At 28.3% G+C, this 25,684-nt stretch overlaps 2 long non-coding RNA genes across 6 annotated transcripts in view; both read left to right on the top strand.

Moving 5' to 3' along the window:
• Positions 1 to 11,741: 11,741 nt before the first annotated feature.
• On the top strand, positions 11,742 to 22,829 carry LOC147809984 (uncharacterized). Of its 3 annotated transcripts, none has more exons than XR_015434019.1 (3): positions 11,742 to 12,206; positions 13,166 to 13,276; positions 22,245 to 22,829. It is a non-coding gene; the product is annotated as an uncharacterized LOC147809984 (long non-coding RNA). The 3 variants fall into 3 exon arrangements; XR_015434020.1 differs by having other exon boundaries at positions 11,745 to 12,015; positions 22,245 to 22,828; XR_015434018.1 differs by having other exon boundaries at positions 11,745 to 12,231; positions 22,245 to 22,828.
• Positions 22,830 to 24,116: 1,287 nt separating this feature from the next.
• The window catches only part of LOC147809983 (uncharacterized), a 34,427-nt gene continuing 32,859 nt past the window's right edge, over positions 24,117 to 25,684 (top strand). For 2 of the 3 annotated variants that reach the window (XR_015434015.1, XR_015434014.1), the window contains exons 1-2: positions 24,117 to 24,317; positions 25,252 to 25,362. This is a non-coding gene — a long non-coding RNA (uncharacterized LOC147809983). The remainder of the gene's footprint in view (positions 24,318 to 25,251; positions 25,363 to 25,684) is intronic. The other variant, XR_015434017.1, reaches the window with a different exon arrangement.

The raw sequence follows: 25,684 nt of genomic DNA, 5'->3' as shown, positions 1-25,684 counted from the left end.
AATTCAATATTTTTTCATCCTCACTTTAATTAAATAATAAAAATAATAAATAATTATTAAAAATTATTTTTTGCATGAAATTATCTTTGGGTAAATGAGTTTTATGAGTGGGTGAAATTTTTTTTGAATTGCTTCATTAGTTTTGAAAATATGACTGAAAACGCAAAAAGCGAAATTAACATTAAGGGGTACGAACTTTGAATCGCTCTCCTGACCAAACTATGGGGACCACATTTCCCAGATTGCGGCTACCCCCTATATTTTGAAGATAAGAAATCCAAATATGTAAAAAAAAATGCATGTTTATTCAGAGAAAGTACGTTTTTGTGTCTGATTTCGTAACTTAATTAATAGTTAGCACTAATTAATTAGCATATTTGAGGTCACCCCCAGGAACCATTAAGATTGACACTTAGTTCGTGAAAATCCGATCAGTAGAACGAAAGTTATTCAGGGTGATTCGTTTTTTTTTTTGCGGACTGTACATTTATACTAGCGAAGTCAGGAGGAGAAAAAATAATTTTTACAAAACTTTTGAGATACTCAATTAAGGACACATTTTTAAAAATTTTTTTTAAAGAAATTCATTCTTTTAACTGATTTTGAACAGTGTTGTGGTGACAATTTTTTCAGAAGGGGAATCTTAAAAACTCCAAACTTTCATCGAGACTTTTTTATCTCTTTTCTTTTTTTAAAAGAGTTTTGGAAACTTACGTTATTAACTGCATTTAGGTGAATCTGTTTACCAAATTACAACCGTTATAAAGTAAGTTTTTTCCAACTTAATTTAATTTTAAATACTATTTTAATGCTAAATAAAAAAATAATCAATTATTACAAAATGTGAGCCTCTTATACGTAGTAAAAATGTTAAGATATATTTAAAATAATTCTCGGAACTAATATTTTGCTTGTTTTAAAAAAAAATTGTGCTTTATGACTCAAATAGTTTTATTGAAACGAAAAAAAAGTCATTATCAATCTTAATTTGAAATTATGGTTTCGGTTTTTTCATGTCAAAAATTCGATTTTTGACTAAAAGCATTAGGTCTGTGAGCTTTTAATTTAGGATCCAGTTAAAAAAACGTGTTTAAGAAAATGGACAAAAAAAAAACGGCTTTTTCAACAACTGAAAGAATAATTTCGTATTTATGCTTTTTTAAGCACTAAGCATAATCAATGTGGACAAAATCCCAGTCAGGATAGCTAGGTAAATTACAGTTGTAACTTTTTAAGCGATTTGTTCGAGTTCAGCACACTAAACAATTAAGTGGCTTTTATAAAACTAAATTCGTCTTTAAAGTCAAATCAATATCACTATCATTAATTTATAAGAACCGGTAAAAGATTCTAAAAAACAACTGTTGTCTTTAAAAAGCCTTCTCAAAGAAGACTAGTCCCGTAGTGGACTGATTGTAAAAACAGGGTTCCCAATAGAACACCGCACTCAAGTTATGGTCAGTTAGCGGGTGGGTGACAGCCTGCGTAGGGACTGAGGGTGAGCCTTATCGGTCCCCATTAAACTGTTCTACCGTAAAGTGCTCGACTTCGTACGCAGGTCGTCGGCCTACCAAAGCAGGGGAGTCATCCTCTCGGTATAGGATCAAAATTAGCACGGCATGTCTTCGGATCATCCTCAGGTATGTTTCCCACACTGTTGTCAATAATCCATTGTGCAGCTCTAGTGCGACGTAACTGAAGTACCTACCTACCAAAAAAGACGATTGTATAAAAATGCACTATAGTGATGTAGGCTAATGGACATCATAATCATTATAGTTGGCCAGACAGTCCAACGTGAGCCAATGTCTTCCTCAGGAGATTTCTCCATGACGGTTTCCGATTTATCTTTGATCTTCAATTCTTTTCATTAATTTCGAGAAAATCAGACTCCACTGAATCAGCCTATTTCAACCGCGGCCTTCCCCGCTTTCTTGTTCCCAGTGGGTCTAAAAAGCAGTCTAATGGACTTCACATTTCATTATTAATATCTTTTTCAAATTGTTTAAAATTTTTAAAAAGTGTCAGTGTGTTGAAAAGAAGTAACCATTGTAAAAAATGGCCAGTAGCAACATTTCATAATTTTGACTTATACTAACAATTAGCTTACAATATTCAAAAACGTACTTTTTTTTAATTAAAACATTTTCTTATCAACGACTATGGATATTTTTGACTATCTATTTTAAACCGCTGACCCAATTCTGAGTTTACGACAATAGACTCCGTAGCCTTATAATTTTGAACCCAACTGCGAAGACACGGTATGAAGTATCGAGCGAAACTAGCCTTCGTGAAAAACTTTTAGATCGAACTAAGCAGCATTTTCGTTACATGGAGAGGAAAACCACGAAAACATACTACGGTTAACAAGTCGGGAAGGGGATTTTAACCCAATATATTCGCGATCAACAGTTTCTATCATAGACTAATTATCTGTATTCATTAAAATACTGGATTATTTTTATTAACTAATTCTCTAAACATAACAAAACAACTAGTTCTCTAAACATATATGTAGTTGAGCAATAACATGCTGGATATTTTTTGGCAACTAAAACCCACAACCAAAAATATGAATTTCCTGAAGTAAATACCGGGAAAAAATAACTATAGCAGATTATAATTGGAGAACATAGAATAACCACATGATAAGCGAGTATGAAGATCAGGTTTAAAATGTATAGAAACACCAAGAAACCATCTTTTTTTTCAAATAAACTTTAAGGAAAACCATCTTATACTACTTTCAGAAAAATCATGAATATTTTAGGTAGACTCATCGCCAATCTAAGCAGTAAATGATTTTATAACTGTATTACCTTAAATCTATAAAATTCATTGTCTTGAAAACATTACTTAACATTATTTCTTTCATTGAATTAAAATTGTCACCCGTTCACAATGTGAACTGTCACGCTGTCAGACTTAGTATTATGATATAAAATGTTTAGTACTGCAGCTCTCTTACAATTGAGAATTAAAAAAAAAATAATATTAAGAGACAAATACTAGATTCATCTCAAAGGGATTTAAATTTTGTTATGCTTAATCTAAAAGCATCATAAACGGCAAATATTTATGAAGGTATAAAAGATTCACAGTTTTCATTTTGTTCTTCATTTGAAGATTGTTCAACATTTAAATTCAATAAAGACACTGAATTTTTTTGCACATTATTTTTAGTTGCTGGAAGACGTGTCAGGTTCTGTAGCTGATAAAGGTGTTTAAGGCTTTTAGATTTTTTTTGTGGAGGTTTTATTCGATTTCTTGTCTTTAGATTTTCCAGAATCTAATAAAAGCACGAAATATTATGCGCATTATTTGATATATTATTTTCTGCGGATTCGTCCTCCATACGTTTTTCGGATTCTGCGTTCCATAAGGGCAAACCAAAACTGAGACGTGAATAGGATCAATTGCTAATACTTTAATGGATTCATTCATATTTAAATGTATTTCCTACAAAAGCCTAATGAATATTAAAAAGTATTCATGATGCAAAAGTATATATGATTGAAAAATTTTCAAAATTTACGAGACCAATTACACATACTCACAAATATAATTTTCTACCAATAAGAACTGTTTACTTTTTTTATTTATAATCATTATTATTTTGTAATTACAAATTGTATAGCTCACAAACAAGTAATTCAAGCAAAGAGTTAATCACTTTAGAAAACTAATGTCTCATCCGTTTACCAGTTATTTGAAAGGTGAAAAATTTTTAGACCCGATATGACTTGAATATCACCATCAAGCAAGAAAAAAAAAAGTAGCAGGCTACTGTTTTAAATAAACAAAGGAAATTTTTTAAATCATAATTTTTTTCGTTACTCACTGAGTGAAGATGAATGCTTTTAAAAAATTAATTTCTGAAATAAAATTCTCTGACATCAAGTCATTGTAATTTTCCATCAAGAAAAGCTATTTTCTTTTTCTTTTTTTCTAAATTTCATAATTCAAATATAATAATTTGAAAGAGAGAAAATTATTGAATGGAGAGACATATATTGTTAGTTAGTTATTTTTTGCGCAAAAGCCAAAGAAGGTTATACCTCGTTTAACATCTGATCAAAAGTAAAAATCTGTTTAAAAGTTTTGGAAGAATGCAGTGTATTTAAGATATTCAACAAGTTAGATACTTATTTATTTAGTTAGATAGTTAGTATTTTGTTAGATATTTATTTTCTGCGCTAAAAGCCAAAGAAGGTTATACCTCGTTTAACATCTGATCAAAAGTAAAAATCTGTTTAAAAATTTTAGAGGTTTTTTAGTGAATTAGGTTTTTAAGTGAATTGTCTCCAATAACTCAGGATATTCACTGTTAGAATATCATTGTCTCTTCATTTTAAAATTGGAACATTGGTTCAAGATGTGCTTTAAGGTTAGTGGTTCTCTACAACTGGTGCAAATAGGCACTGGTTCGTTAAGTAAAAGGTGTCTGTGTGTTAATTTTGTGTGACCAAGACATACATTGTAAAAATTCCAACAGCGTATTCTCACTTAGCTTAATAATTACAATAATTAATTGCCATTCTATGATATGTTATTCTCTACGGATACTATGGGAATATTTTAAGTTTCTATTTAATAAAAAGAAAAACATTTTCCTTGAATTTAAGTGGTGCCGAAATCAAATTTATCCAGACTTACCAGATTCATTGCAGAACAGGATTAAAGTTTAGAGACTGTTGCGTATCGATAGGCCTCAATAATATGATTATTTCCTCGAGGAATGCATCTGACAATCCAAAAAAGTTTTGCCCTATAGGATATGGAGAATTAAAGTTAGTTTTCAACTTTTGTAACTTAAGTGTATTCTTTGCATAACTGAACTTCAATTTTCGTATTTAATTCATTCAATAAGATCTCGGAAGGGAAAACTTGACGTCTGTAATTTAGAATAATTTATACGACTTCCGTTAGAAAAACGGTACTATTAATACAACAATTCGATATAAGCCTACATTGAAATTTTGACTGGCTATAGCTGAAGAGAACAATGATGCAAGTAACTTGAAAGATTTGAACAAAAAGCGATCATGCTTTTGTTACTACTTGCAATCAATTTGCGAAGTTACAAGAATACGAGAAAATTGAAATGTTGAAAATGTTTGAAAATGTTAGGTTAATATTTAGGAGAGATATGGGACCGTTTATATACAGTACATGAGCGTCAGTTTATTACTTTAACACTTTCTTTCATTACGTACTTATAAAAGTAAAAAGTAATAAGTTTAAGTAAAGGAATATTTAATTTACGCAACATTATTGCAAAATAAATAATAAAACAATTCTTTTAAATATTGACTAAGTTTGGGGTTCGAACCCTGAAGCCTCAAGACTAACAATTTGTTGCTTCCTATCAATTTAACCATTTGGACACACTAAGTATTCGACCTATAACAAACTTTTTGTGTAATTTCCCATGGTTTGTCAATAGAACTATATAGTTCCACATTGTGACAAATTCTGGGCTGCCTTGTTTGTCTATAATTATTGGTAGTATAGTATATTATCTGTCCGATTTTGAGAAATTTAATTTAATATTAAAGAGAGATAAGGGGCCATTTATATATACAGTAAAGTGAGCAACAATTTCCAACTTTTAACGGTATTATCGTTAAAAGTTGTACATACATACTTACACGCGATGAAATATATGCAGGCATACCTACATATTATGCCACATTGTAGGCCTCTAGATTTTTCTATACTTATTTCCTATGGTATGATAGTATAGTATATTGTAATTATGACTGGGCGATATAAGAAATTTTATACCGTGATGCATCGTCAGTTTTGCATCGCGATATAGCGATGTATTGCGATGTATTTTTGAAATTCATTTACTTATAAGGCGGAGAAAGTCGGATTTCTATCAAAACTTCATACTCAGATTGATTTAAATCAATTTATGAATTTGATGTATATGTTTTGCTTACGAAAGATATTAATGTTATATTCTCTAAAAATGATCGCGCAAATATCGAAAGATTTCTTAGTTTAAAAATAAATAATAAAAAAATAAATAAAATTGAAATTTATCAATATATTTACCTAACAATATAGAAAGAAAATTTAAAAAATAAGTTCGTTAAAAATTATTTGTATGCTTAAAACAAAGTGCTAAATAAATTAAACAAAAAAAAACACTTTTAGAACAACACTATTTTTTATCGTTATTATTTCACATAAATAATAAAGTTAAATTGAATAATTACCGAATTCTGAACGAAAAAACAAAGTAAGGTTTAATTTCTTAAAAATAAAAACAAAAGAATTATGATATTCGATAATATATTCAACTGACAATATTGAAATAAAATTAAAGAAACACGATTATACTCTTTAATAAAACGAAGGGCTAAATGATTTTAAAAAAAGAAGTCGCAATTGCAAACATTACTAATTTTTTTGAATAAACAAAGTTGATTGACTTATGACCAAATCCAAAAGAGGAAAAATAAGTTTTGTTATAATTTCATTTATAAAAATGAAAGCAACTGAAGATTTATAAATTTAAAATCAGTAATAAAAACCCATTAAATTATTATTTTATCCAAAAAGTTTTTAATAAATTAAAATAAAGTAAAAAATAGCGTAACAAATTTAATTACTTATTAATTTAATTCTTTATGGGCACTTTATGTTAGATTTCCGTTTGTAATAAATTCAATAATGTAAAATAATACTTAAACATATAATATCAAAATTAATTTTCACATTTAAAAATAAAAAAGAAAGTTTTGTTTCAAAAAAACAATTTACCTAATTATTTAAAAAGCACTTCTTTATATATTCTCTTCAATAATAGATTACGTTCAGAACAAGGTAACGACGATCACAAAGTCAGTCCCACTGAAAATAATCTACAAGAAACGATATCAAGTAGCGACAAAGAAGAAAAAAAAACTAAGAGGTGCGGAAACGAACATGCGAGATCACGATATATGCTCTCAAAACTGATTCTGATGGTACCGCTCATCAATCAAGGCCGTTTCAATATAATGATACGAACATCGTCTTTCCCAGCGCGAGTTGGTATCGGAACGTAAGAGATCCTTGCGTGTCTTGTATCGCTATATCGTATATCGCTATATCGTATATCGCTATATCGCATATCTCTATATCGTATATCGCTATATCGTATATCGCTATATCGTATATCTCTATATCGTATATTGCTATATCGTATATCGCTATATCGTATATTGCTATATCGTATATCGCTATATCGTTCGTCTTCTTTACTCGACGGCTTAAATCAGATTTCTAATGCATCGCCTGGAACTAAAGTCGCTGTATCGGCCTGCCGATACAGGCGTTAAATCGATGTGTCGCGATATATCGACTTATAGTCCAGTCCTAATTGTAATATAAAATCTGATCGAGTTAGAAACTTGTAAATTAATATTAAGAGGAGATATGGAACCATATGCATATATTCAGTATATGAGTAACAGTTTCTTACTTTTAACAGTTTCATTATGTTACCTCACTTATTAAAGGGAAAAAAATAATTTTAAGTAAATAAATATTTTATTTATGTTACAAAATTGTAAAACCCCCTTTTTTTTTTACTAAACATTATTTTTAAATATTGACAAGATAAATTTTCCTTAGAATCGAGTTAACATGTCTTATATACTAGTGAACCAGAATTATAGCTGTGATAGACAAGATGAACAGTTACCACTAGTTGATTCATTGCTGTTTTGTGAGAAGCCGGGAGAGCTGTATTAAGATCACCGTATTTTGGAATGCTGATTGTGAGAGCTGTATTACGTTCATGGTCGTGGTCACTGCTGTGTTGCGTTTAGCAGTCGAGTGAATGCGTTGTACGTAGCAACAGTGCGAGGAGGTGGATAATGTCGTAGTCACAAGTCAACTGTTCAATGGGGACCATCCATCAATGTTGGCGTGTTTAAATCAAAGTAGGAGTTTCTGTCAAGGTAGGCGTGTTCGCATCACGTCCGACAGTCACCAATGACGAGTGAGAAGTTATAGACAATATCAACTTTCATCTGTCAGAAGGTACCCAACATAGAATCGTGTTAACATGTCTCGATATTTTTGTAGTAGTAGATACACTACAGTGTGGTAAAATATTATTTTATAATATAATGTCTGATGAAAATTATTGATTAATATTAGAAGAAGATATGGGGCCATTTATATGAGTAACAATTTCTTAATTTCCTATTCAGCATTCGTAATATTTCATTAGATTATATTATGTTATTAAAATATCAGTATTAAGTAAAAAAAATAAAATTATTTGCGTTGCAATGTAGCTTTTTATGTTTTCCTGGTCTTTTTTTTTAAACGGAACCATATTATCAGATAGTGTGGGTCCCCCAGTTTGCCTATAACTATTTCTTTTGGTATTGTAGTAAAGTATATTATAATATGATATCTGGACGAGTTTAAAAAATATAGGTTAATATTAAGGAGAGAAACTAAGGGAGCAAAATGGGATTGATTCAATGATTAAAAAGATTTTTTTTAAATTTATTTGTTTTAAAATAATAAAATTATAGATATTTTTTTAAAACAGCTTTTTTTTTAATAGTTTAATTTTTGCAAACAAATTTTAAAAATGTGAATATTTCTTAAATGATCGAATCTTATATACCAATAAGTATTTTGATATTTGCTGAAGTATTTTTGTAGTAAAGAGATTTCAAAGAACTTCCTGTTGTTTTTGAGTCTTTCTTCAAATATAAAACAGAGCGATGCAGTTCTCTTTGATTACAGTGGCTAAGAGGTTAAGAAGAAAAAGTTGAATAAATCGGTTATATGTTTTAAAAAACAAACTTATTTAACGTAAAAGTAGTAATGGAATGGGTACATTATAAACGTTCCTAAGAGAACGTATAATTTATGGTTGAGTTTTAGATTAGCAGCAGAAATATGCATTTTTTTTAAAAAAAGCAATACTAAAGAACGATTAAGACTTATTGGATTTCGAAGTAAAGTTCATTTAAAAGTATGCGATGCGTCGCGAACGAAATAAAAAATCTAACATCCTGAATAATTTTAGATTCAATGATAAGATTTTTACGTACTAGAACTCAATATTAATAGTACTTAGTAGCTTAACATTAAACGTAATTATTTGATTAGTGTAAACGATATAGATTTACAATTTATTTTTTGACACTAAAAAATATTAAACATATTATCATATAAACATATTCTAAACATATTCTAAAAAATATAACATATAAACATATTCTGAAAAATATTAAACATATTATCTTAACTTTCCACGCTCGTGTTATGAATAAAGTGTTGGAATTTTTTTGGATTACTGTTTATTTTATGTATGTGGACGAAATATTGATGAAATTATTAAAATCGGTATTTCTAAATGGACATTTTCTAGAAACATTTTTTTTTCTCGCAATGGAATGATCGTAAAGACACAGTTCAAGATCACTTCGGTCTGTAAGTGGATTTGTGACCATTCTGATCAGAATGCGTAGACACCAAGGGTGCGCGTTATCGGGCTAACGAAGCAGCGGTGGCAGACCCTCTGCAAGGGTGTAACTCAAAGTCACTCTTATTATTATTATTATCGCGTTATTATTATTTTTTTTAATTTTTCCCATTTAAAATCAATTTGGCACCTTCGAGATCTTGATTGGCATGACAAATGAAAATACGGAAATATCCCCTATAACATTAAAAACATTTGTCAAATAGAGAGACAGATAGCACAATACAGAGAAGATGGAGCATGGTGGCTCAGGGGATTCCGCACCCGGTTTGCACCAACTACAGTGCTGATGTAAAATATCCTGAGTGGTAGACGGATCATGGGTCCCCTTGTCGTCAGGCTAACCATGGGAGGTTTTCGTGGTTTTCCTCTCTAAGGCTTAGCACTCTCGGCTTAGTTCTATTAAAAAGTCCTCCACGAAGACAAATATCTCCCAATACTTGTCATAGGAGTTCCCTTGTCTTCTGGATTTGATTAAAAATTAGAAAACTACTGAGTTAGTTACATTACATTACAGCACATTGGTAGTCAAGAACCCAAAAAAATTGGGGTAACTGCTCTACGACTGTTTTAAAATACAATAAAATACAGAGAAGGTCCTCTGTGGTAGACGAATCATGGGTTACAGTCCCCTTGCCGTCAGGCTGATCATGGGATGTTTTCGCGGTTTTCAAGTCTATGCAACTCTACTGCTGGTTAGTTTCTTAAAAAGAGTCCGCCACGGAGACAAAATTTCTCCCAATATTTGATCCATGAGTTTCCCTGTCATCTGGATTGGGTGAAAAATTACATAGCTAAGGAGTTGAGCGTTCATAGACGTAAACAAGCCAAAAAATTGGATTGGCTGTTCAACGACGGCTATAATATTGAGAAGGGTGGCTAAGAGGATAAAGCACTTGCCTTCCAAGAAGGTGACACGGGATCGACCCCAATAATAGCTGGTCCATCCGAATTCCGCACCTGGCTCGCACCGACAATAAATATCCTCAGTGAAAGACAGGTCACGGGCTAAACTATTCGCTTGCAGTCAGGCTAACCGTGGAAGGTACTCTTCTCCATATAACGCAAATACCGACTATTTGCTTCAAAAAGTCTTTCACGAAGGCAAATTTCTCCCCAATAATTGATTCAGGAGTTCCCTTGTCTTTCGGATTGGGTTCAAAATTACAAGGCTACGGTGTCGAACATTAGTGGTCGTAAACCCTAATGGCGTTCGCTGTTCAACGACGGTTATAAAATAAAATACAGAGTAGGACATAGCGAAGAAAAAACCAGGGTGAAAGTGGGATTCGACCCCGCAACTTCCACCCCTAGAATCAAACGATTTATTCTAATTTCTGATCTTTTTTTAAGATGTTTACCTAATAGTCTGCTGAGCACCGTTATCTTACTTTTTATAAAATTTGCATTCTAGAATAAAAATAAAGAATCTAAGTCCTGTAGTGATAGTTAAGAGACGGTTTCCAGCAGATCACCGATGTCAAGCTTCACTGGCTGCTGCCAGTGTGCGGGTGGAGGACCACTTGGTTCTGTCTGCGTAGGGTCCGAGGGTGTGTGATATTAGGCCTCGTTAAACTGTTCTGCCGTAAAGTGCGCGACTTCAAGTACAGGTCGTCAGGCTACCGAAGCGGGGGTGCCATCCCGTCTGCAGAGGATCAAAATTGTGATGGCATGTCTTCGGATCATCCTCAGGGATGTTTCCCAGACCGTCACCAATAGCCCATTGTGCAGCTCTACTGCGTAAATGAACTAATGATTTTGATATATTGTTGTTGTTGTAGTTCATTTACGTTGCACTAGAGCTGCACAATGGGCTATTGGCGACGGTCTGGGAAGCATCCCTGAGGATGATCCGAAGACATGCCATCACAATTTTGATCCTGTGCAGAGGGGATGGCCCCCCCGCTTCGGTAGCCCAACGACCTGCACGCGAAGTGGAGTACTTTACGGTAGCACAGTTTAAGGAGGATCAATACCGCACACCCTCGGTTTCTGCGCAAACTGATCTAAGTGGTCACCCACCCACACACTGACAGCAGCCAGTGATGCTTGACTTCGGTGATCTGCTGGGAACCGTGTCTTAACCATCAGTCCACTGCGGGACGATTTTGATATACAACTAAATCCAAAAAAAATCTAAAAACGTCATAGAAAATAAGTAAGCTAAAAGCGTGAAAATATTTTCGCACTATCTTTCGAAATTTGTTATAAGCCAACAATTTTTTTAATTGCAGCATTTGAATTTGCCTTTAGCTTTGATTGGTTATAATAACCAAAACAGTATTTTTAAATTAAGAAATTTGACAAAAATAAGAAAAGGTTTTTGAAACTTAACTAAATTGTAATTGCCCTGCTGATATTGACTTGTCTGAAAGTTCTTGTGCTTGTTTCTTGTGATTGCATTGTTGATCATGAATTTTTAATACGCTAATGAATTTAATTTATGTGTATGTTCGTGAAATTATGTAAACATGTCAATTAAGCCTAACATAATTAGTTTTTAAGTAAAGGAACTTTTTTATATATTCTTATTTCGGTCGTTTCAAGTAGCAGTTTAAATTATACAGGGATATATTCGTAATCTGATCTGTGACGCCAACTAAATTCGCCAAGACCCAGGTTATCCAGGAAACACATCGAGAAATAAAATTATCTGCAGGGATGGGGCGTATATGGATATCATCAAATCAAAATAGTATTTTGATTTTTGCTTTATTTAGGTTGATTGTCCAATTGTTATTTTTGAGCTAGTTTTAGTTTAAATTTATTATAACTGCTCTCTTTTATTTTGTAGTTTTATTTGGGGGGAAATTACCGAATTGTGTAGGATATTATAAATGGTGCAAGCTTGGTGTGCTAAATATTTCTTAATGTTGTTCTGTAACGATGTAAACAAGAAATTTACTCAATCCTGAAAGATAACAAAACTGAAATAATTCATTTGCTAGTTTAAGACAGTGCTAAACATTCAAGGAACCAGTTGATTTGTTTATTTTTTTTTTCTAGATAAATTTGTGTGTATTCTGTAATACTTAGCTTTGTTAATCTGAAATGTTCTGATGTTTTTAATCATTATTATTTCTCAGAATTCCAATTGCTATCTTTAATTGAAATATTATCTTTATTTCATTGTTCTGTAACTTTTATATTAAGATACTAAGTAATTGTTCATTCTAGACCTTAAAAAGAGCAGGGCACTAGAAACTGGAAAGAGCCGCTAAAAAAGGGCGCCCATCACAAAAAAGAGCATTATTTTAAAATATTTGCTTTACGTTTAGGACACCCAAAATATACAAAGTTTTTAATTTTATCACTAAATAAATTTTTTAGCGGTAATTAGTTTAAATTAAAAAAATTATTGCTTAATTTAATTGGTACATTCTATAAGTTGATTTTAAAGTGAGCGTTATTATAAAATTTTGAAGTGCATAAAAAAATAGCTATATGATTCGAGAGTTGGTAAGAAATTTACATTTTTGTAAAATCTTCAGATTGTTTTTCTTTTCGTTGACAACTACGCTTATTTATGTACTTAATTTTAAAAAAAATTTTCTTTTCTATCTAGGTGTCAAAATCAGATTGTATCTCTTTTCATGTTAATAACTATGCTTATTCATGCACTCAATTTAAAATATTTTTTTCTTTCTTATCTAGAAGATGAAAATGTTGGACATCTCTTTTTGGAATCTGAAGATTGCAAACATGAAAGAATTAATGGTGGTATCATTGATAGTCAAAAACAAGAAGCTATCAGCTGATCTAATGGTTAGTTAATAATTATAACAATAAGCTTAATTTTTACATTCAATTTTTATACTTTGATTATATTACAGAAATGATTGTGCTCCATAAAAAGTACAAATTTTTCACTAGTATTTTAAAGTTTGACAAATAATTTTATAACAAACATTAAAGTTATATTGCATAGATCATTATTTCTTTTGACTAAAATAAAATTTTGAAATTCCTCAAATGTGGCTGACTTTTGATGAATAATTATTCTTATTATTTTAATAAACACAGATTCAATACAGATAAAAGCTAAATATAATTTTGAAAGTTTTTTCTTAAGAAAAAGAAAAAAAAGGCAAATTTGTTTTAATGAAATAATTTTATGGATAAATTAAAAACGAAATTTTATAGTTTTTATTATATCACTTATTCAAACAACAAATTTTATAAATTTGAATTTTATTCTCATGATAATTGAGGATCTTTTTCATTTAATACAGTTTATCCTATCGCATTGAAGAAAGAAAAAAAATTTCTTCAAAATGCACCAATTTTAATTTAAATGATTTATTTTACAACATTACACTCCTTTTTACACTACTTTTTTAAAGTAACATTGATTTTATGCTTTATTTATCATTTTAATGCGACACTCAGGGTGCATAGCATTTGTAAAAAGTACTTAAAGGTGCTTTTTTGGGGATTTCATTTTTAAAAGCTTTTAAAGGTGCTTTTTTCAGCTGGCGTTTTTAAAAAGTGCTTTTTTTTCCGAATTTTTTTTTCTCCCTTCAGTGATATCTGGTGGATCCCATGCATTTCACAAAAAATGGGGAGTTTGCTATGTAATCATTCATGCGGACTTCATGTCGTACCCACGTTATGACTTGTGTATGTGCGCACACTTTAAACCGAAACCCGAGTGCTCTAATTCGGATAGAGAATATCAGATTCTTATGAAATGTTTTTCTTTTTAATTTATTTTAATTTTGTTCTTGTTTATTTTATTTTACTTCTAACACTTTCTTTGACGTAAGGGTACTTTTGTTCTGAGTTCAGGGTCAAGTTGAATTCATTCGGTGATGTGGGAAAGTACTGATTGTTTCGATTTATGCCCGTTTCTTTTTGGTTTTTTTTGGAGGCATAAAATGAATCTTTATTAACTAGCTTAAATAATAAAGTAATTTCAGGCCATATCTGTGTACTGTAAAATTTCTATTTAAAAATTAGTTGCTTATAAGTTATATTTTCCTACATTATTTAGATATTATATTTTCTTCTATAACACAGCAATTAAAATGTACTGTTAGTTACTAAATTTGCTGCATATATAACAGTCTTAACTTTTTTTTATCAGTATTTTTTCAATCCTTTTTTTTTTCCTTCATTCAATTATTTTTTTTGTTTCTTCTTTTTAACTATCCCATGCTTTTGGATTTTGTAACTTGGCAAATACCCTGGGTATTTGCCCTGGTGAATACTTAAAATTCATAAATGCCTGGGTATTTATAAATTTTATTGAAAATTCTATTATCATGTTCTTTTGGGTGTTGAAAAATAATATATATATTTAAGATACAATTAAGTTCTACTAAGTTGTTACTAATTAACTTCTAACAATTAAGTTGTTAGAAGTTAATTAGTTCTTAACTAAGAAGAAAAATTCCTTCATAAATTATTGGAATCATTGTATTTTAGTTTTTATTTGAGAGTGACTATGGTTTAATCATCCTGAAGTTCACATTTTGATTCATAATTCCCAATGTTTCTCATCTTAGAAATATATTTTTGAAATGTAAAATATTTTTCAGATTTTAAGTATTTTATTTTAGAAAATCATACAAAAATTTCTCTGCATATGAATACTATGCAATCAAACTCCGATCTATATTAAGTTGTGAAAAAAAAAGTAAAACTAAAAAAACTGTTTTTTAATAAACAGCTTGAAAGCTTTTTTCTATAACTTGAACAGAAAATTATTAGAAAATAAGCATTTAATGATACATTTTTTTAAAATAAAGTATTTATTTAAAAAATAGCGTTAAAATCGCTTAAAAAAAGGTCATTAATATACCCCTTTCGGAAAAAGAGATACTTATACAAATTTTACCGTATGAAAATAATTCTAACAAAGTGAATATTCGTAATAGTAATGAAAATTAAATCTATGAACACAGATAAATTAACCACTGTCTAAATTGTCTTGTTTAATTGTCTAAATTGTCTTGTATTTTAAAGATTTGTTTTGCTCATACTTGACAAAATATAAAAATTAAATTGTTTACGTTAATATTTTTTGAAAAAATGATTTTTTTTTTATTTTTAATTTCATTAAAATATCAAGGAATTTTTTAAAAAATCATCTTTATTTTTTCTCATAATATGTAGAAAAAAATATTTGTGCAAAATATCAACTGATTTTAAAATTACATTAAAAAAAGCATTTATTTTAAATAAAATAGTTATATAGTTATTTTTTTTAAAAATTTTCCGAAGGAATTTTCCTGTTTTAGTTTAGTCATTTAATATAAATATTATATTTATGGAATTAATAGAAATGAACGCAGTTAAGAAAGTTTAAACTCATCCCCTATGCATATAAATTTCTTCTATTTTATCCAGTTAATGCCATTTTCTTAAAAAAAATGATTTTTTTCTTGAAAAGCGCTCAACCTTCACATAAATCACTTAACATAAAGTCTACTTTGTGATATTGCACAATACCTTTTTACATTGCTTTTTATTGTGAAAATTCAGCTCCTCTGCTAGGTATTTATAGTTTTTTGAAATATTTTTCCTGGAATTAAAAAACTTTAGTGTTCATTTTTTGAAATTAAAAATGTTATGTTATTGCCAGAACTATAAGCAAGGCAAATGATGATTAGATATTTTAAAAATGACAAAAAGTTTTAAAAGCCTTGATTTAGGGTACTACCCCAAGGCTGAGGTAAATACCCATTTATAAATACCATACTTACTGGGTATTTATCCGACCACATCTATACCCACGCAGTGTTTGGCTAAATTTGAATCGAAAAAACTCTTAATAAATATAAAATAATAACTATGAAATATGTAATCTTTTAATTGCTGCAATTTTTGTAATCTTTATCAAATTGTCTTATTTTTCTTCATTCTCAGTGACGGTATATATTATTTAAAAACCTATTTTATGCTTGAAATTTTTTTTTGTTTATAAAAATAAATAATTATAATAAAGTTTGCATAAAACTCTGAAAAGTTAAAAAAATTTATACCTTATTATTTTAAACTTTTTTTAAAAAATTTTTCATGCAACAAATTTGTCCTAAAAAATTTTAAGCAGAGGAACTTTTTTTAGAGGAGAGCCTCAGAAAAAAAGTTTAGCTTTTAGGCACATTCAATCACCTAATTATTCTTTAGTTAGATGAGAACAATCACAAATTTATCTTAAAAATAATAAAAATAGAAATAAAGGTTTATGTGTCATATAAACTAAAAAAGTTAAAAAAATGCTATTAGTTTTACGCATGCTATTTTCTCTTTGCTTAATCAGATGAAAGTATACTGAAAAATAAAAATCTGCAATGCCTTTTTTGGTAGAATATAGATTTTAACAATACTTGATTATTCTAAAATTCTCAGTAATTCCCATTAAACTTTGTTCAGCACTTTAAGCTTCTGAAAATGTGTTGAAGAACCTATTTTTTTTAATTGATTTTCTGAAAAATGTATTTTGATCTGAAATCTGAGAAGAGATTGTTGTTAATAAAAATAATCAAATGCATGCTAACAGACAATCTCTGTGCATATTTTTTTTTCAATTAAAAATAAACTAACAAAAAATGATTATTTGATAAATAGCTTGAGAGCGTTTTTTAATAATTTTAACTATAAATTATAAGAAAATAAACTTTAAAATGTGCATTTTTTGAAAAAAAATATTTAGAAATTAGTTTTAAAATTTAAAATTACTTAAAAAATTTATTAATATGCTCCTCCCCGACCTCTCCCTAAAAAGATACTTATATTATAGAATATTGACCAGTTGAGAATAGTCCAAACAAAATAAATGTTTGTAAAAGTAATCTGAATTTAACCTATAAACACATAATTTTACCAATGTGTAATTGTTATTAAAACAATGAATTAATGTTTTTCAAAATGGAATCTGAATAAAAAGTTAATATTTTTAAGAGAGAGAGTCTTATTTTTATAAAAAGGGTAAAGAGGATACATTTATTGGGATCAAAGGGTTAGCTGGAAGGGTTGCCCTTCACGAAAGAGTTAAAGAGAACACTGGTATTAAAATATACTGTTAATGAATTTCTTCTAACAAAATAACTAAATGTTGCATTTTTAGAATGTTTTTCAATGCCATTGAAAAATTATAGTTATTGGAGATAAGATTTTGCTTTTTCCTATCAATAATATAAAAAATGATTAGTTTAGTGTGTCTTAAAGAACATTTTCAAGCTCTTCCAACACTTATGTATCTTTGAATTATTAGTTACGTTATATCATTATTGTTAAAAGTTTCATATTGTTGAATTAATTTTAAAAAATATTTTAAATTACCTTTTTTCAGACTTATGAAGTTTCTTATAAGCTGAACCTTGATTATTTGCATTCTATTTATCCTTTTACAGTTATTTCCAAATAATGTAATGTAAACAATTGATAACTGTTTTTCCAAGTTTATAGCTTCTTGGTAAAGCTCAACATTATTAAACAATTTTAACATATTTTTATTGAATCCATTTTGATGTTCATATTTGATCCTTTTACTGTTACATTATTTGGGCAAATTAGTTTAAGCATTTCCCTACCATTATCACATTATCATTACTTTAAATTAGAAGTCATTCAAATATTATCTAAGCATATTTTTGGCAATTTCAAACACCTCCCTTATCAGCAAAATTAAGCATATTTCAAACCTTTTTCCATGAGTCAGGATATTGCATCACCCTCTGGTTTTTTTTCTTCTTTACAGTACTAATTTAATTTAAGGATAAAATTCTAATAAAAGATATTAACTTTGTTTTAAACAAGTATTATATACAATTAATAAAAGCTAATATAAAAATTATAAAAACACTCCCCTTTCTTTCGTCGTTTTTTTTTTACTATAAAAATAGTTCAAGGTCAGTTAAATGGGAGTCTGATTTAAATTTCGAAAAAGACCCTTATCTACCCCTCTCCTGTGATTGGATATCAAAATAAAAGTAGGGTGTGGGATAACCAACAGGGAAAATGAGATCTTCAACAAAACCATGTCTAATATTAGTCTTGTTTTAACCATGCACTATTTTTAATGTGTGTGGTTTTTGCAACTTTTTATTTAATTTGCTTACGTGTGAAAATTAAAGTTTTATTCCAATTTGAAAATCTGGTAATTTCTGATGTATTTAATTTATTAGTCATAAGTATGAAATGGTAAAAAAATTTGCACCAATGTAATTTTTAAAAAGCTCCAATGAGTAAATTCTTGAAGGTGAAAAGGGAATACATAATTTTTCCCTCTGACTTTTTCTTGTTGGATTTAGAAAGCCAGAATTTTTAGCAGACAATTTTCGTTTCTGTTCATGGCTTTAGTTACCGTTCGGTATGCAGTATTTTTTTCATAATCATTGTGTTAACTTCATTTAACTTTTTTATCATTTATGAATTTGGATTTAATATAAGGATTGGATATTAAGCAATTCTTCCTTTTCTTTGGGAATTAAGGTGGGAAATAAGTAGAAATAAAAATAACTTTAATTTTATAGAATTTTTATTAATGTTTTTGTCATGATTAGCGTTTTCTCAGTTTCTGTAAACATATAAAATATTGATAATGAAACTGCAAAATACATCTAATTGAATTGATTCATGCAGTTAAGATAGGAGTTATTGCTTTGAGTTTAATTCACTTATAATTGAGACTGTTCCTTCATAAATTTTTTATCTTCATAATTTCTTAAATTCATAGTTGATTGCTCAATTTGTACATAGTTTAAAATTACTCCAATTTTCTTAAGTATTTTTAATTGATGAAAAATTGCATCATATTATAACTTCCGAATTGTTATTTTTTTATGTATATATATATTTTGCTTTAATTGTAAGTACTATTTTACATTTGATTGATAATTCATATTCACTTATTTTCAAGATAGGGTAAAAGTATAAAGCAAATAATTCAAAAATAATTTTACAACTATGGCACACAAAATGCCTAATGTAAAAAGTTTTGTAGATTGTGCATGTTTTACAAGGAAATGCCCCAAAGGCAAAATATTACTTTTTAAACTTTCAGTTCATTTACCTTTAAATTAAGAAAAACTTTGTAGCTCACCTGCAGTTGTGGTGTAGCATTTAGACTTTCCATTTTCTGTTGAATGGTTCGGGTTTTAATAGAATATTTATTATCTTCAACTTTTTTTTCTAAAAATGAACTATTTAACATATTTAATCAATTTATAAATTATTTTAAAAACAAAAAATATCAGTACCTGTTTAATTTTGTCTTATTAAAATATATGGATTAATTAAAAAATGCATAATTTAAGTTAAAAAAATTTTTGTTATTTTTTTTAAATTACAAAATTAAGTTAAAAAATTTTGTAATTTAAAATTTATTTTAAAATGATGAAAAAATAATGTTAAAAAATAGTTAAAAAATAATGGAAATATTTTGATTAAAAAAAAATTATTAATTTTTGTCTTAAAAATTAAATTTTTGAAAAGAATTAATTTTGATTTTAAAAAAATTATAATTTATAAATTGAATAAAACTTATTAAATAGTTATTAACCTTTTTAGATAAAGAAATTTAAATTGAACTCCTGACCTCACTAGTAGACACCACTATTACACGACGAAAAAAAAAATTAACTAAACCAATATTAACTTAGTTTTAATATAAACTAAAACAAGCGTTTGAAAATAATGAGGTTGTATTTCTTGAAACTGAAATGAAATCAATTATAATAGTTAAATAAAAATAAGGAAAATTAAAAAAAAACTTGTTTTAAGGAAAAGTTTTCAGCAATTTTTCAAAATTGCCTCATGCAAGCAATACACACCATCTCCCTTCCCACAAATTGTGATGTCATTTTCGACCAATAGCGTGTCCTGGCTATTCTGAAATTTAATCGCACGTTTCATTTGCGCCCTATCTTAACCACATGCTCCTTAATTTAGAGCTTAATTTTGTTTTAATAGGAATTTTTGAGATGTGTTCCACCCTTGTTAGACACAAACTTGTTTGCATGCAATCGCTTGTGAGAACTAAACAATAATATTTGCTTACTTTTTCTGGGTTAGACTAAAAATCCCAATTGAAATTGCAAGCATTCTCTAAAAGCATTCTCTTTGAATAGAATTAAATTAATTTTGTTCGGTATATTATGAACTGATAACATATCTATAAGACTGCTTTAAAACTCTACTACGCTTTTTAGTTTGTCTCAGAAAGATATTTTAGAGCAATTATATAGTTTTTTTGCAAATTCAAGAATGGTATTTATTATAAGGATATTTTTTTTGTTGTATAATTTAAATATTTTTAGATTTTGTCTGTTTTATTTTCTAAGTATTTCTTTTGTGTATGTGGATAAGCAATTCAGTACTGCTATTTGAATTACTTTGTTGTTTTTGTTTTCTTTTATTACTTTGAAATATATCTTGTAGTTTGTGTTACTAAAAACTTTTAATTTTATTTCAAAAATTCATTTATTCCTTAGATGTTGTTGAAAATTTTTATTTTATACTGTAAGTAAACTTATTTATTTAATCTTGTACATTTTGACAATAATTTGTTTATAATAAATATTTCTATCAAGTGAAATATTTTTTCTAACTTTTATCTAAAATTTAACAAGAGTTAACTTAGAAGTTGGAATTGCTAACGTGTGTTTTGAAGACTTTTATTTATCTTTCAGGTTTTGAAAAGGTTATTTATTTGTTATTTCTTAAATTAAAAGTTCATGTATTTTTCTTAATATGGTCACATACATTTTCCTTAATATGGTCATATATTTTTCTTAATATGGTTATTAAAAAATTATATAGTATTTTGATGAATATAGAACCATAGTTTTTGATATATATAATTTTCTCAAGATTCTTAAAATAAGATTCTTAATACATTGACCTCTAATAATGTTTTTAGATTTGCTATTCCTTTTTCTTTTCACTAAGAATGTCCTTTTTATATTGACACTTTAATATTTGAATATATATATTTACCAGCAGGCTGTAAAGTTTCACATTTATCAAAAGTTTCTTATTTTCTATGTTTGCAGTAAATTTTAGTTGAATGTTAAATAACTGGTAGATTCATAAACTGTTATTCAAAGAAACATTTAAAATATTTTTTAAAATTTCTCTTAAATACTTTTTAGAGAGGGGTTTACTAACAGAGCTTACTAACAGAGAGCTTGATGACATTTTTTAATTCTGTAACATTTGTTTGAATATTTTAAATAGTTTGAATATCATGTGTAAGTTTCAGTAAAATATTTCACTAAGTTTGTAAACTTGCAGTGACTCATGCTAGTAAATGATGTTAAGTAAAATATGGAACTAAAAAAAATAAATAAAAAATACATGTTACAAATTAAAAATTGTATGCAAGTTTCAATTAGAGTGCACAATTGTGTACAGTTACATTAAAACATCTTTAATGCAAAGTACCATGCAGAAAACATTACAAAAACAAACGTTGCAAAAGTGTGAAATATTTAAATCAGCCTATGAGAAAGGGCTTAAAAAGTACTTAAGAAAAATCAGCGTGACAATTTTTTTACTGCTCTTTTTATTTTTTTAAATTCAGTTATATGTGTTTTCAAATTTTTTTTTATACCTATTTGTAATGTTTTTTTAATGCATTTTTTCTGTAATGTGCTTTTAACCAAATATAATGCTCCATCATAGTTTTGATGCCTGTGTATTATTTTCATGGTTTTTAATTTGTTTTGATTTTTTGAATCTCTCTTATACTTATCAATCTTTATATCATAATATTAATTACTTGTAGGACCCATCTTCACTATGCTGCTTCTTGCAGTAATTCACCTTTAATGAAATTTTTTTGCTGGAAAAAGATGATCAACTTTGCCTGGGAGAGGATGAAGAATACTCTGAATACCTCTACAGTAAGTTCTAAATAATATAAAGCTTGTAAATTTCTTTATCACATATACAGATAACCCAAGTATTGTGCAGACTTGGGTGACCTCCTCATTACAGGCTTCCCACACTCCTTAAAAGTCCTTAAAAACTGCTTAATTTTTATTTTGGAAAATAAGGGCTCTTAAAAGTACTTTATTTTGTTACAAGGTTTTTAAAAATATTCTATTTTTCAGCATCACTATAGTTGATGGGAACAATTTTTTCAGTTCAAATTTTTTAAAACAAAAATTTGATCTTTTATCACCTAGAATTAGACTATGGTAGAGCATTTAAGAGAGACAAGAAAGGGTGTGTCTGAGAGGGCTACAGGCAAGGGGGGAGGCATATTTCATTCATATACTGGTTCTTTCATTAATATATTCTGCATTTTGTCTAGAATCTATCCCAAACTTTTTGTTATAAATGTCGATTAGAATAAAATTCTAATTTAGATTTTGATAATCATTTTATTTAGTTAACATTGCAACTTAAAATGTTTCTTCTTCTTCTTTTAAAATTTCTATTCAACTTTTGGTTACTTTAAAATTAGTTAATGTTTTTCATGAGATTGTTTAGTGATATTATGTAAAGTTAATTCCTAATGACAGTTTTGGCTGGAAATAATTTTATGTAATCCTCATTATAAAAGTTGAGGTACCATAAGCGTTACCTGATAAGGTGATATTGTTGGATAAGAGAATGCCATTAATAATAAAAGAATACTGTTTTGTTCTAACTGTTAATTTACAGTAAAAATAAAATATCAAATCATGATGATAGTAGAGAGTAATATTAAGAATGATAGAGGATAATAAAAATATTACAAGTAAATGTCTATAAATTTTTTTTAGAAATTAAATAATTTATCAGTATTTATTAATTAAGTAACCATATAAATTTTCTGCCTAAGGAATGTGTTGATACCCTTAAAAATGGTTTTAGAACCTTTCATTTATAAGTTTCACTGAAAACTAATAAAAAACATTGGTTTGAAAATTATAAATCTTTTGAACATAATTGTGTTTTTGTTCTATAAAAATTTTCATAAAAATATTTATTTCAATAAATTTTGAAAAAAAAGTTAAGCAAAATGAAAAAAAGTGAATGATTTAAGGTGCTTAAATACCAACATTGTCTGTTTTTACTTGAAATAAGACTTAATTTGCCACGATCTATTAAGAAAACTACTATCATGCATAATATTAATTCTTTTAATATATACCCTTATAATTGAAACATTTTATTAATGTAAAAGAAAGAATATTTTGGGTGTAAATGAGTATTTAGCGAGATTGGCCCGCAACTAAATATGTGATGCATGTCTAGCTTAGTTGCCAACTGTTCCGATTAAATCGTGTTTGTTCTGATTTTTTAGCTTTGCTCCGAAACTACGGGTTTAGGCCAAAATGTTCTGATTTTTTGTCATTCTAGTGCCCTTTCACTCCTTATACCTTATTTTCTTTCAACCCAGGGCAGGTCTAAAAACGAGAAGCAAGGCATGTGATTTTTCCGCGAATATCACAGAATTCTGTTAGACCATTGGTTAGCGGACTTCGCGAATCAAAACTTTATAATCCGATGAGATTTTGAAACTATTGCTAAATCACATTGGCGAGACATTTATGATTCTTCTGCTAATTTGATTTCACTGATTTTCGCCATTTTGAATATTAGGAACTCCATCGGAATCTGCTAATATCACGATTCTTATTCGCACAATTTTAATATCTAACTTTTTTATATATTCTTATTTCGGTCGTTTCAAGTAGCAGTTTAAATTATACAGGGATATATTCGTAATCTGATCTGTGACGCCAACTAAATTCGCCAAGACCCAGGTTATCCAGGAAACACATCGAGAAATAAAATTATCTGCAGGGATGGGGCGTATATGGATATCATCAAATCAAAATAGTATTTTGATTTTTGCTTTATTTAGGTTGATTGTCCAATTGTTATTTTTGAGCTAGTTTTAGTTTAAATTTATTATAACTGCTCTCTTTTATTTTGTAGTTTTATTTGGGGGGAAATTACCGAATTGTGTAGGATATTATAAATGGTGCAAGCTTGGTGTGCTAAATATTTCTTAATGTTGTTCTGTAACGATGTAAACAAGAAATTTACTCAATCCTGAAAGATAACAAAACTGAAATAATTCATTTGCTAGTTTAAGACAGTGCTAAACATTCAAGGAACCAGTTGATTTGTTTATTTTTTTTTTCTAGATAAATTTGTGTGTATTCTGTAATACTTAGCTTTGTTAATCTGAAATGTTCTGATGTTTTTAATCATTATTATTTCTCAGAATTCCAATTGCTATCTTTAATTGAAATATTATCTTTATTTCATTGTTCTGTAACTTTTATATTAAGATACTAAGTAATTGTTCATTCTAGACCTTAAAAAGAGCAGGGCACTAGAAACTGGAAAGAGCCGCTAAAAAAGGGCGCCCATCACAAAAAAGAGCATTATTTTAAAATATTTGCTTTACGTTTAGGACACCCAAAATATACAAAGTTTTTAATTTTATCACTAAATAAATTTTTTAGCGGTAATTAGTTTAAATTAAAAAAATTATTGCTTAATTTAATTGGTACATTCTATAAGTTGATTTTAAAGTGAGCGTTATTATAAAATTTTGAAGTGCATAAAAAAATAGCTATATGATTCGAGAGTTGGTAAGAAATTTACATTTTTGTAAAATCTTCAGATTGTTTTTCTTTTCGTTGACAACTACGCTTATTTATGTACTTAATTTTAAAAAAAATTTTCTTTTCTATCTAGGTGTCAAAATCAGATTGTATCTCTTTTCATGTTAATAACTATGCTTATTCATGCACTCAATTTAAAATATTTTTTTCTTTCTTATCTAGAAGATGAAAATGTTGGACATCTCTTTTTGGAATCTGAAGATTGCAAACATGAAAGAATTAATGGTGGTATCATTGATAGTCAAAAACAAGAAGCTATCAGCTGATCTAATGGTTAGTTAATAATTATAACAATAAGCTTAATTTTTACATTCAATTTTTATACTTTGATTATATTACAGAAATGATTGTGCTCCATAAAAAGTACAAATTTTTCACTAGTATTTTAAAGTTTGACAAATAATTTTATAACAAACATTAAAGTTATATTGCATAGATCATTATTTCTTTTGACTAAAATAAAATTTTGAAATTCCTCAAATGTGGCTGACTTTTGATGAATAATTATTCTTATTATTTTAATAAACACAGATTCAATACAGATAAAAGCTAAATATAATTTTGAAAGTTTTTTCTTAAGAAAAAGAAAAAAAAG

This window comes from Parasteatoda tepidariorum, chromosome 5 (genome assembly GCF_982258835.1).
Source record: "Parasteatoda tepidariorum strain Cologne lab strain chromosome 5, Ptep-v5.0, whole genome shotgun sequence".
Taxonomy (NCBI): Eukaryota; Metazoa; Arthropoda; class Arachnida; order Araneae; family Theridiidae; genus Parasteatoda; species Parasteatoda tepidariorum.
This window is presented reverse-complemented; position numbering and strand designations above follow the sequence as displayed.